This window comes from Marmota flaviventris, chromosome 7, assembly GCF_047511675.1.
Source record: "Marmota flaviventris isolate mMarFla1 chromosome 7, mMarFla1.hap1, whole genome shotgun sequence".
NCBI classification, from domain to species: Eukaryota; Metazoa; Chordata; class Mammalia; order Rodentia; family Sciuridae; genus Marmota; species Marmota flaviventris.
In genome coordinates, this window is record NC_092504.1 from 26,529,716 (window position 1) to 26,541,328 (window position 11,613).

Below are 11,613 nucleotides of genomic sequence, written 5' to 3' on the forward strand. Positions count from 1 at the left end.
CTCACCTCCCTCTCTTGCCTCCTTTGTGGGAGCTAAGGCTAAGGAGCCAACAGTGAACCCCCAAAAAGGTATTTTCTGTCTCTGAGTGGTTATTTAGTAACTAGCCCAATTCACCTGGAGTGACCCTGACTGATTCAGTCACATGTCGTGGCAGACATCAAGTTTAAAGGCTGAATGTGATTAATAATTTCATTCAAGTAAAAATGTGAAGGACATTGGAAAAACCCTGTTCATTTGGAAACAAAAGTATTTACTTCTACTGGGATCATTCAATTAGGTGAGAAGAGGTATTCAAGTCAAAGAAAGAATTACTCAAATATAACTTAAGATGGAGAAAATTAGATGTAACAGTCTAACCTCATTTTGATCTCACTAGTATAAGACTTAAAATATTAGCAACAAATTTTTACTTATATTTATTTGGACCTTGATAATTGCATCTCAATTTCAACTAAATTATACCTCTGGCAAAAACAAATACAGAAATAACAAAGTTTTAAGAACAGGCAAAATTAACAAAAAATAATAGAGCACTTGGAATTTGAAAATGTCTTTTGTAATACATGAAGTATCATGAGGTTACAATTTTTCTGTTACTGTGGGAACAGATACTAGAATAAGCTGATGCAGAGAAAAATCTGGCAGTCATCCTCAAATGTAATATTGAGCTTTCTATATGTATGTTTATAGAAACTACAGTGTTATGCAAAAATTACTGAAGAATGTATTTTCAGTTAGCACACAATTTGGGGTGAAAAAGGAGTGATGTCAACAGAAGAGAATTTCACAGAGGAAGTAACGCAGGAGAGAACTCTTTTAAGAATGTGTAGGTTCCAGCCAACAAGTAGTGGAAGGGCTCAGAAGTGAGTATCAGCAGGCATCTTGTGCCATGTAGCAGATGGCAGACATTGATATTCCAGTGACTGAAACAAAGGGGAAGCCAAAGAAATCAGTCATCAATTTGGCATGACTTATACTTACAAACTGAAAAACATGTTTAAAGACAAAAGTTATTTCCTTCAAAATTTCCTTGAAATATTGTCATGGCATTTGTTGATTTATGATAAGATCCAAAAGACAATGTCATTTCCCTGTGGTTTTATAGGTCCACTGCCCCATCCCCAGCAATAAGATCTCTGAAACCTGACAGTATTCATGTCAATGATACAACTTCTGAATTAATGTTAATATTAATGAGATGACACTTTGGTAAAATAGGTTGCTCTAACTTGCAAAATAAAGAGGGAAAAGAAAGAAGGATGGGAAGAAGGAAAGAAGGAAGGGAGAAAAGAAAAAAGGCAGATCACTTGTGAGGTTATAAGTGAAAACACTTAAAAATAGTTTACTCACTATGATTTAGAAGGACACCTACTGCTTGAACACTCAATTTAGCCTTAATAACTTCAGCAATTTCATGAACCCCATCCCAGTACTGCCCTCACATTTTAACATCCTAAAGGCCAAGAATACTATTAAATGTATTGACTTTTATCTTTATTTAAAATTATATGAATGGCCTCTAAAATTGACAATCAAATAGGTTTAAAGTTGTCTCACACAAGAAAATGCACACAGGACATCTTAAAACCAGTAGAAAGCCTGAAAATATCTTTGATAACACTTCAGTCAGAAGGATAGCTAAACCTCAGAAATTTGCTAATTCACATAAATTATCTTTGAAATTTTCTAACCTTTGAAATAAAATGAAAATAGCTATGAGCTTTATGTATATGACCTGTCTGGGTTTCTTTTAACATGCAAAATAACAACAGAACAAAACTACATCTGATAACAAAAATTCTTCCTAGAATCTCAATCTCCACATTAAACTCTGAGTGGATTTACATCTTTGTATACAAAGTCATTTATTGGCTAAGTTTCAAAATAAATGAAATTCAAATTATATGAATTCTGTTATGGCTATAAATTGGAAACCAGTAATGCATACAGAGACTAAGGTACATTGTGCTGGGAAATAGTGTAGGGTCTGTATGTTACATTGTATGGAATTTTCTATCTTTACTTTCTGAAAGGAAGGTGATATTTAAGTTGGGTTTGGAAATGAAAATAGAATTTAGTGAACATCCGTCCTATAGTCGATTGTACTTGCATATGTTTCACATTCCTTATTTGATAGATTACTACTCTTTTGAGGAGTATTAAACGTTTTTGCATTTTACCTATTAGACTTAAATAGATTTTTGTAACTAGTAAGTCACTGTTTATCATAACTGGCCCACAAAATGAGCAGTTTGAACTGTTATTTTTCAGTGACTAATATTCTTAGGTTCATTGTAAAATGCTATACATTCCTTTGCCCACTTTCTGCCAACATGAGGATCAAAGAGGTCCTATTAGATATTAGTTAGCCATGTCTCTGGATGGTGCATACTTTTGATTCATGTCTCAGCATTTTATGCTGTTTTCCAGTTTGAAACTCATTTTAACATTTTGGGTAAGGGAGCAGAACTTAATTCTTTAGTATTTAATCATTGGTCATTTTTTTTAAAGAAAGAGTGAGAGAAAGAGAGAGGGAGAGAGAGAGAGAGAAATTTAATATTTATTTTTTAGTTTTCGGCGGACACAACATCTTTGTTTGTATGTGGTGCTGAGGATCAAACCTGGGCCTCACGCATGCCAGGCGAGCGCACTATCGCTTGAGCCACATCCCCAGCCCCTAATTTTTATCTAATAATATTTATTAAGTCATAGATGTTAATGTCAAAAAGGACAGAGAATCTATGTGACAAATCTCATAGATTTAAAAAAAATATATTCAATATATTGTAGAAAGAATGGTATACTGTGACTCAGGAAATCCTATTGCTAAATGGAATATTTATACACTACCAGAGTCCTTATTCCTGTATCTAGCAACATGTACTGAAATACTGGTTACAATTTGCAGGTATAATATGAAGAAAATGATGGTTAATATATATGAATATAATGTTTTCATTGCTGTTTATTCCAATTAAATTTCTGCAAATTTGCTTAAAGTCATTTTCTCTCTGAAGCCATTTGCTCTGTTTTCTGTATTTTGATAATAATAATTAATAATCAATTAATCAATATATTGTATATTAAGTATCACAATTTAGAGATGTGCAAATCAGCATAATATTGATATCCTGTTTGACTATAGACTTTTTTTTGTTACCATTATTACTTAAAAGCAAACAGTAGTTGCAGTATAGTTAAATGACTAAAATATTGTGAACTATTGTCATTTCTATATAACCAAAGCAAAGTAAAAATCATATGCAATTCTATGCATGAGTTGTGAAATAAGGTTTAATTCTATTATTTGGACAATAAAATTAAGTCAATTAATTCAAATCATGTGTTCATTGGTCACCTATTATATGCAATAAATGCTTCTGTATAATTAAAAACCTTTAAGCCCTAGGGGGACGACTATGCTAACCTGTTTGTATGAAAGTACTTCCTATTAAATGTGCTTTTGTCACCTGTTTTCTTCTATTAATGTTATAAAGTTGTTTTATTTCAATAGTTTCACTTTTTTAAAATGTGAAAATATCATGTATGAAACTTGTAGAATTTGAGATTTTAGTCAATAAATGTAAACTAACAAATTACCCAAGAATGCTGGCAAGAGGCACAGAATTTATGGATAGGAAACAAAAACATCATTACATTTAACACCACAGGGTACATGAGTGTCATGGTTACATTTGTTTCCTTTGTCCTCTGAGTCTCATGAATACAACAGGGAGGTAGGTGACCATTGATACTGTACATGGAGTGGTTCTGCTTCACAACTGGCTACTTTCAGGGGCAGGGAACTTGGATCTTTTTGCAATAGGTTGCTTAGAAAATATACTCTTTCACCCAAAGGGAGACACTCTTTCTATCTTCCGGGGCTGTTTGCTTTACAAATTATTCTTGAAATGATAGACCAGAAGTTTGTCTATCATTTCAAGAACAAAGTACCTTTGTTCATGAGACATGCAAAAACATGAAAAAAACATGAAGAATGATCATCTGAGGCATTATATCCAGAAATATGAAAAAAGTATACTGCATATGAATTTGAATTATGGATCTGTTTGAATATATTAGTAAATACTGCTATTCAAAGCAACTCCAGAATCTTCATTTAAGATACATGTCCAAAATAATTTTACAGGGGGCTCCCATGTTGGACATGTTTCATGGAAAGAGTGAACATGATAAGGTGCTTGCTGTCTCCTAATGATTCTCCTCGGAAGTGATGTACCTTACATATACACACATTTCATTTAAAGCAGGAAATCAAAGTCACATTTAACTACCAAGGAGGTTGGATAGTACAATCTCTTTTGGAAAATAGTCAACACTAATGACAAATTTATGTGTGCACGGAGAGAAGAGAAAACTCATATATCTATAATCAGATCTCATCATGACCACAAACCACTTCCCTTGTAATGATCTCATAGTGGTCAAGAGATGAGGAAAAGAGAAGGCAATTCTTGTTTGAAAATAATCTCTTTTGGGGGAATGAGAAAATTATAAATTCCTTACCAATTACTTTACCTGCCTATAGGACCTAGTGCTAAAACTGCCTGCCATAAGAACATGTAAGTACTGTAAAACAATCAGCTGTTCAGAATAAACATCATAACAGATATCATTTATTCTGATTAAGATGTGATGATAGCATATTCTAGTTTGCTTTGATTCCACCCCTCTATTCCTCTACTGCTACACCTTGTCTTCATCAGCCTTGAAGAAACTGTAGAATTCAGATCCGTGGCTCTATATTTAGCTTCAGTTCTTGACTTAAATCAATGTTCAAGGCAATAGTTAAGCAGAGTTGTTGTCATAAATTCATGTTAAATATAATGAAATGTATTGAACTACTCTGCCTTAAAAATATAAACAGAGAGAAAATAGCACAAAATGATGAGTTGAAAAATACAGAGAACATTAGTAAACTGATGAAAAAGTATTCCTTGGGCAGATCATTTTATGAAGTTGAAAGGATTTCAAAATTCCTAAAGATCTAGAGTAAACCCTTAAGAAGTTAGAGTCATCAGTAAAATAATAAAATATATTTGGAGCGTAAATATACACATAGAAAAAAATAAATTTTGTTGTTAATTTATACTATTTGACATATTAAAACTGTACTGTTATTATTTTGTTTAAATTTGGATAATGTCTTGATTCATCTACAAAAGAATAAATTATGCAGTATATTTTGTAGTAAGAAAGAATAGTGTTTTTTTAAAACAATTAGTGATTGCTGAAAGAATAAAAGACAACATTAAAGTATGTTTCCAGCTTTATTGAGGCATAATTAACAAGTGAAAATTGTATGTATTCAAGGTGCACCACTTGGTGTTTGGATTTGAGTATACATGTGGAAATATTCACCACATCAAGCTGTAAAGTATTTTAAACTAGGGCACAATAGAGTAAAATAAAAATGCATTTAGTTTTCATTGAATATTCTTACAGATTAAGGGTCATAATCTTCCAGGAAAGCTGAAATAGCTATATGCATAACAAAATAGTTAAGAAATAGCTCAACTACAATGAAGCTAAAAAATTCTCATGCTCTAAGGCAAACCCTGGAAATTATTTGTTTCTCCTAACCTCTTTTTGCCTATCTTCCTTGCTCGTCTTCTTTGCCTCAAACCTTCTCAGATCTTCTTTATTTCTTCTATCCTTTTTTTTTTCCTTTAGAATTATTTTGTTAAATCATAAATATACAACAGCTTCTTAACTCTACGAACACTTGAAATTTTTGAAGGAAAAATGGTGTCTCATTACACCATGATCCTGGCTAACAGCTTTTCAAAATTTGAGAAAAATCTTTAAAAGGTTTTCGCATATCAGCTGAAACATTAAAATTTAACATTATCAAAAAAGGAATGCTTCTGCACACTTACAAAGACCACTAGAAAGAAACAACACTTAAAAAGATAAGAAACTTATTAAGGAATTTGGGGCCTACTCCCACATGATGGAGATTAGGCCCTAATTTTTCTTCTTTTAGACGCAGGGTCTCTGGTTGTATTCCTAAGTATTTGATCCATTTTGATTTGAGGTTTTGTGCATGGTGAGAGATAGGGGTTTATTCTCATTTTGTTGCATATGGATTTCCATTTTTCCCAGCACCATTTATTGAAGAGGCTATCTTTTCTCCAATGCATGTTCTTGGCACCTTTGTCTAATATAAGATAATTGCAGTTTTGTGGTTAGTCTCTGTGTCCTCTATTTTCTACCATTGGTCTACTAGTCTGTTTTTGTGCCAATTCCACGCTGTTTTTGTTACTAATGCTCTGTAGTAGAGTGTAAGTCTGGTATAGTAATGCCACCTGCTTCACTCTTCCTGCTAAGGATTGCTTTAGCTATTCTGGGTCACTTATTTTTCCACATGAATTTCATGATTGCTTTTTCTATTTCTATGAGAAATGTCATTGGAATTTGAATTGGAATTGCATTAAATCTGTATGTTGCTTTTGGAAGTATGGTCATTTTGATAATATTAATTCTGCCTATCCAAGAGCAAGGTAGATCTTTGCATTTTCTAAAGTATTCTTTGATTTATTTCTTTAAGTTTCTATAATTTTCATTATATAGATCTTTCATCTCTTTCACTAAGTTGATTCCCAAATATTTTATTTCTTTTGAGGTTATTGTAAATGGGGTAGTTTTCTTCATCTCTCTTTCCAAGGATTTGTCACTGATTTTAAAATCAAGAATCAATAAATGGGATGGACTCAAACTAAAATGCTTCTTCTCAACAAAACAAACAATCTGTGAGGTGAATAGAGAGACTACATCTTGAGAGTAAATCTTTACCCCTTACACATCAGATGGAGCACTAATCACTATGGTATATAAAGAACTCAAAAAGCTAAACACCAAAAACAAACCAACAAAACAAAACAAATAACCCAATCAATAAACGGGCCAACGACCTGAAGAGACACTTCTCAGAAGATGATGTAGAATCAATCAATAAATACATGAAAAATGTTCATCATCACTAGCAATTAGAGAAATGCAAATTAAAACCACTCTAAGACTTCATCTCACTCCAGTCAGAATGGCAGCTATTATGCATACAAGCAGTGATAAGTGTTGGCAAGGATGTGGGAAAAAAGGTAGACTCATACACTGCTGGTAGGACTACTGCAAATTTGTTCAGGCAATATGAAAAGCAGTGTAGATATTTCTTGGAAAATTGGGAAAGGAATCACCATTTGAACCAGCTGTCCCTCTCCTGGGTCTATACCCAAAGGACTTAAAAACAGCATACTACAGGGACACAGCCACATCAATGTTAATAGCAGCACAATTTACAATAGCTAAACTGTGGAATCAAACTAGATGCCCTTCAATAGATGAATGGAAAAAAATGTGGCATATATACACAATGGAATTTTACTCAGCAATAAAAGAGAATAAAATCATGGCATTTACAAGTAAATGGAAAAAGTTAGAGAAGACAATGCTAAGTGAAGTTAGCAAATCCCAAATAACCAAATGCTGAATGTTTTATTTGATATAAGGAGGCTGATTTACAGTGGGATAGGGATCAGGAGCATGGGAGAAATAGACAAACTTTAGTTAGGGTAGAGAGGTTGGAAGGGAAGGGAGGGGGCATGGGGTAATTAATGATGGTGGAATGTGATGATTATTACTATCCAAAGTACTATGTATACAACCAGAGATATGAAAAAAATGTGCTCTATATATGTAATAAGAATTGTAATGCATTCTCCTGTCATATATAAATTTAAAAAAAAATGCTTAAAAAAAGCTAAGAAACTCTTTCAAAGGCATTTTTTTAAACAATCTTTCCTCCACAGTGAGGTAATGATATTATCCAATCCATTCACAAAATGGCTCTCTGCATCTGCTCTGGTGTCTTCCACCATATCACTGCATATTTATGCATGACTGAGATAAGAGTTTCCTTAACATTTTTATTTCCATAACCTCATAACCTGAAGCTGTTCTGTTACCTCTGAATGCTCTTCTCTCCTATTTATACTGCAAAGCACAAGGAAAATAAGGTGAAGCTCAGTATAGGCTCCTCCCATCATAAGCCAGACTTCCTTCAGTGACTTCTGAACCATAACTCCCTCCACTATATGGTCCTCCACTATATGGTCCCCCCCATGTTCCTGCTACCACCAAAGTTTCCACTCTTCATTGGACCATAGTTAAAAGGTTGCCGATTATAATTTCCAAAATCATTATAATTTCCACTTCCATAATTTTCTCCATTATAGTTGTCAAAAACACCTTTGTAGCCCCCACCCTAGTTGCCATATCTGAATCCTCCACCACCATATCTTTATTTTCCTCCATAACCAGAGCTACCTTCAAAATTGTCACTTCTAGGTCCTCCTCCATACCCATTATAGCTACCCCCAAATCCAATTCCACCTTGATATTCATCAGATCCTCCTCTAAAGTTATTTTGTGGTCTTGGTCCAAAATTTCTACCACCACATGCCACATGGTAATCTCCCAAACTAAAGTTGCCTCCTCTTCCACTCCTGGAAATTTGGACTTCTTGCATTTCTTGTCTAGACAAATCCTTTCTTACTTTTGCTTTATAACCATTAATGGTGTGGTATTTTTGCAATACAATTTTGTCCCCAGGATTAAGATCATTAAAAGTAACAAAGTCAAAGCCTCTTTTCTTACCAGAATGTCTATCAAGAATTATCTCAATGATATTGATTTTTCTATATTCTTCAAAGTAATGTCTAAGGTGATGTTCCTCTGTGTCTTCTTTAATTCCGCTAACAGCTTCTTCAGTGTCAAAGGAGTCCCTGATTTTCAGACTCCTCTCTTTCTACAGCTCCTCTGGTTGAACCACTCTTCCATCAATTGAGTGAGGTCTTCCAGCCATGGCAGCATCAACCTCAGCCACAGATGAGAAAGTCACAATACCAAATCCTCTTGATATTTAGCTTGCGGGATCCCTCACAACCACATAGTCTGGTTATGTTTTAAGTTTTCCCCATTGCTGGTAGTAATTTCTTAAACTTTCTTCTGTGGTTTCAAAGTGTAATAAGCCTCCAATAAAGAGTTTACAGAACTGTTTCTGTTCTCTCTCCATCGCCGACTCAGTTGTTTCATCTTGATTTCCAGCAGCCAAGCAAGATAAGAGAGATCTCTGTGGAAGAACACAAACTGGATTCATCCTAGAACTGTAGTGAGAACTGCCTCTGCTCCAGAAACAATACCACTGACAGCACAGACTCAGCGCTCCTGCTACTGCCCTCCCTTTTCTTTTTGCAGGACACTGTCCTAATCTGCTATTCCCCCATTTCTACTCCATGAAGTTTCCATTACTAAGGAAACTCCCACAAACTTGGTGGTTTGAAACAACAGAAATGTATTAGCTAACCTTCAAGAGATTAAAAGTAATATTAACTCCATGGTGTTAAAAGTCAAGATTCAGCAATGCTGCTCCCCTTATACAGGCTCCAGGCAGGAATTCATTTCCTAGCCTTTCCAGCTTCTTGGGGTTACCCATATTCATTGGCCCCTGGCTTACCTTTATCAAATGCATTGCTCCATCCCCAACAGCCAGTCATCAGGTGTCATTTTCTGACTACAATTCTTCTGACTCCCTCTTTTACTTATTACAATCCCATGATTCCATTGGGTCTATCTTGGAAATATAGAGTACTTAATCACATCTGCAATGTCTCTTTCGACATGTACATAGATTCTGGAAGGAGGACATCTTTGGTGGGCCATTATTCGCCCTGCCATATCCAGCAAAGTGACTTAGTCAATATCCTTTAAAAAAATCAATAAGATGTGTATATATCTGCGTTTTTATATCTATGCCTTTGGCTACATCTGTTCACATATTCACATAGTGTGAAATTTATTTTAAGGAATTGAATCATGTGACTGTGGAAGCTGGATAAGCTGAATATCTGCAGAAGAGTTATAAACACATTAAAGCCACTAGTATTTGTAAGATAAAAGCAGAGGGAAGACACAGTGAAGAGTTGCAGTGGAAATATTTGAATTCAGTCTTCTGGCAGAATTCATTCTTACTCAGGGAATTCAGGCTTTGTTTTATTCAATTTTCAACTAATTGAATGAAATCTATTCACATTGTGGAGGATAATCTACTTTGTTCAAAGTCTACTGTCTTAAATGCTAATGTGTTACAAAAATAGCCAGAGTAATGTCTGACCAATATCTGGGCACTAGCAGTTAGTAAGTTGACACATAAAAGTAGCCTTCATAAAGCATTTCCTTAATGAGAAAATGTGCTACCATCCTATTCAAAGCAAGTCCCCTTGGCTGTTGCATGCAAGCGCACCACCATTACTCTCCTCTTTTTTAGTAACAATTTGTAGGTTGTTTGTGGTTCACATGGGTAAACCACTTATTCTAGATAATACGGTGTCCCTTTGGATATGACTGCCAGAGTCTCTGAGGTGGTCTGAGGTAATGGTGTTCTGAGCATTTTCAGCATCATATCTACATTGCATTATTGACACAAGCAGGGACAAACTTTTATTCTGCCATTTACAGACATGTATCAAAGGAGCCGATATCACAGTCTCATACAAAGTGTTAATTGAAAAATAGCCCATTCCATTTTTTCCCTTGTGCCTCTCTTTCTCTAATAGGACTCAGACAGAAGTTCATGGGTGGTTAGGCTCAAAGACAAATATGAGTGATGAACATCATGCTGTACTCAGAATTGCTTCTGTTAGCTGATAATGAAAGCTTTTTTACTAAGCCAAGCTTGACTGCCCAACTCTTCCTTTATGATGAGCTCTCTCCCAGATGTTCCTCAGGGGTTTATTACAAGAGTCTTCTGAAGCATGCTACAAGACATACAGAGGTGTCTGAATCTGACATATGGACAAAGTAGGCTGCAGATTTGACACTTGTCCTTTCCTCAAGCCTCCTCAAGCTTCTCAAAACTGATTTTGATCCCTGAAAACACTTGGTAAAATGTAAAAAAAAAAAAAAAAAAAAACCCTGTTATGTTTCAATAGTAGCTTCCCAGAAAAATTAAAAAGTGATTCTTGCCCTATCGCTTGATAATACAGAAGAGTAAACATAGATACATGTTCTTAAAAATGAGAAAAGAAAGGAAGTGGGTGCTGAAGTTCCTCTTTATTTAAAGCAAGGTAGCAATGAGAGTCTGCGAATTTGACAATATTATGGCAGTTTAGAAATCTTATAATTTCAGTATTTATTTTGTACCCATCATTTAAAATTTTTCTATTATTTAATATTCAGTTCCTGGAAAATGGAAGTAGGGATGAAGACAGTGGTTTATCTTTTTCCAATTTTAGGAAATGAGAGAACTCAAAGAAGTTACTGATGATAAACATGAGACATAATTTGAATTGCATGATCTTAAGGAATAAGTTTTATAAATATCTACTGTGAAGAAATGATACCTTTAGCATTAAAAGACCTTAAGGGAGTTTCCTAATATTTGTTTCTGTGAAGGCACAAGTGTAGAATGTAATATATGTCATCAATAATTGAAAGTTTGTCAGTTGAGTGTATTTGAATATATCTACAGGCATTTGGTAGAAAAACAATGGAATGTTTATTACATATTCCTAGGCATATCTGAATTTACCTTTT

At 34.4% G+C, this 11,613-nt stretch overlaps 1 pseudogene; it reads right to left on the bottom strand.

The window, feature by feature from the left end:
- Positions 1-8,043: 8,043 nt before the first annotated feature.
- Positions 8,044-9,094, bottom strand: LOC114094775 (heterogeneous nuclear ribonucleoproteins A2/B1-like; annotated as a pseudogene).
- Positions 9,095-11,613: the final 2,519 nt, after the last annotated feature.